This window comes from Myotis davidii, unplaced genomic scaffold (assembly GCF_000327345.1).
Source record: "Myotis davidii unplaced genomic scaffold, ASM32734v1 scaffold464, whole genome shotgun sequence".
Lineage (NCBI taxonomy): Eukaryota > Metazoa > Chordata > Mammalia > Chiroptera > Vespertilionidae > Myotis > Myotis davidii.
The window spans coordinates 191,781-193,587 of record NW_006295287.1 but is presented as its reverse complement, the minus strand read 5'-3'; the positions used below and the strand labels follow the sequence as shown (position 1 = coordinate 193,587).

The 1,807-nt window shown below is 52.2% G+C and overlaps 1 protein-coding gene across 1 annotated transcript in view; it reads left to right on the top strand.

Moving 5' to 3' along the window:
• LIG1 (ligase I, DNA, ATP-dependent) overlaps positions 1 to 1,807 on the top strand; it is a 61,450-nt gene that overhangs the window by 56,553 nt on the left and 3,090 nt on the right.

Here is a 1,807-nt window from a genome sequence, read left to right as displayed (position 1 = left end):
TGCTCTGACAAAGATGGGAGTATCCTGCAGAGCAGAGAATATAGTAGAATTTGGTTCTTTATAGTAAAAGGTTGCTGGCTGTGCATTAACATGGAGCTGGGCAGGCGCGGGGTGGGCTCCACGCCGGGGGCCGGATCGGGGGCTCTCACCTCTGTTTCCCCCAGTTTTTATTTACTTTTTCTGTAGAACTTCATGTAGACAAACGGGCGGGTATAGAAAGATGCGAGGAGCCGTGTGGGTGAGGAACGGAGTCTGACAGTGAGGCCGAAGGGAGAGAGGGGTTGCTTTTTCTCTCGTGTGACGGAGTCTGGAAGGGGCAGGCCGCTCGCTGGTGGCGTGAGGGACACAGGCTGCCCTCTCCCCGCAGCGGGTGTGCCATGTGCTTCAGCCTCTGCCTCACAGCCTGGCTGCAGGAGGGGCGTGGGCTCCTGAGTCAGCCTCAGCCGGTGAGCAGTTTCTGCGGAAGGTGCATGGGTCCGAGCTCTACAAGGGATCCTGGGAAACGTAGTTTCTTTTTCCCTTCGTTTAAAGCTGCACACATTTGGCACAGAGAGTACGCTATCACCTACAGTCCCAGGACCTGGAGGGAAAGCTTCATCTTTACAAAATTTCGATCCTTCTCCACGAGTAGTTCTCTTTACTGCTTTTTGCCCTAGAGCAGCGGTTCTCAACCTGTGGGTCACGACCCTTTGGGGGTCGAACGACCCTTTCACAGGGGTCGCCTAAGACCATCGGAAAAACACATATATAATTACATATTTTGTGATGAATCACTATGCCTTAATTATGTTCAGTTTGTCACAATGACATTGGGGGTCACCACAACATGAGGAACTGTATTAAAGGGCCGCGGCATTAGGAGGGTTGACTGTGTTTCAGTGCTATCCCTGCCTGAGTCCTAGAGATGGAAAGTGTGGGGGTTTCTCCAGGCCGTTCAGCACTTCACGTGCGCGTGACGGGCCGCGGCCCTGATAGTTTAGCCGCAGCCGGGCCCCGGTTTCCTGAACCAGCGCCTGTGGTTGGGGGGGTTGGGGGGGTGGGGGTAGCTGTTGCATTGCCACCTGTTCTCCTCAGTCAGCACTACGCATGCGTTAACTCTTAGTCTGTGAAGAAGAGACTTCACAATTCACAAGTATCTGTGGGCGCCAATCTGTCACCATTTTACATAATTTATTAGAATAGTTTTCTGCAAGAGCTGCTGCTGGGACAAAAGTGAGAAAAATTTTATTTTTATTAAAAAAATGTTAAATATATTTTTATTGATTTCAGAGAGAAAGGAAGGAGTAGCGAGAGATAGAAACATCAGTGATGAACATCAGTGATGAGAGAATCATTGATCGGCTGCCTTCTGCACGCCCCCTACTGGGGATGGAGCCTACAACCCAGGCATGTGCCCTGACCAGGAATCAAACCATGACCTCCTGGTTCATAGGTCAATGCTCAACCCCTGAGCCACACCGTCCAGGCAAAAGTGAGAAGATTTGAAGGCTCTCAGTTCAAAGGGCTTTCTGTTGCCATTTTAGATCAGTGGTTTGAAGTTGCCCATCTTGCTATTTTGCCCGCATCAAGGGGTATTTTTTAGCCTTGACTGTCTGGGTGGGTGAAGAAAACCCTTGGCAGTGTTCCGATTGGACATGACACCAGTTACGGGGCAGGTGGGATGTCGGGCCCAAGGGAGTGACTTGCAGGCCGGGGAGACAGGGCAGAAGGAGCAGGGACCGTCGCCCTGGGATTTGTCTCCACCCCAGGTCTGGGAGGGGTTGGCTGGGCGCCCAGCACCCGGTGGTTTCTGTGGGTGCTGGTTAGG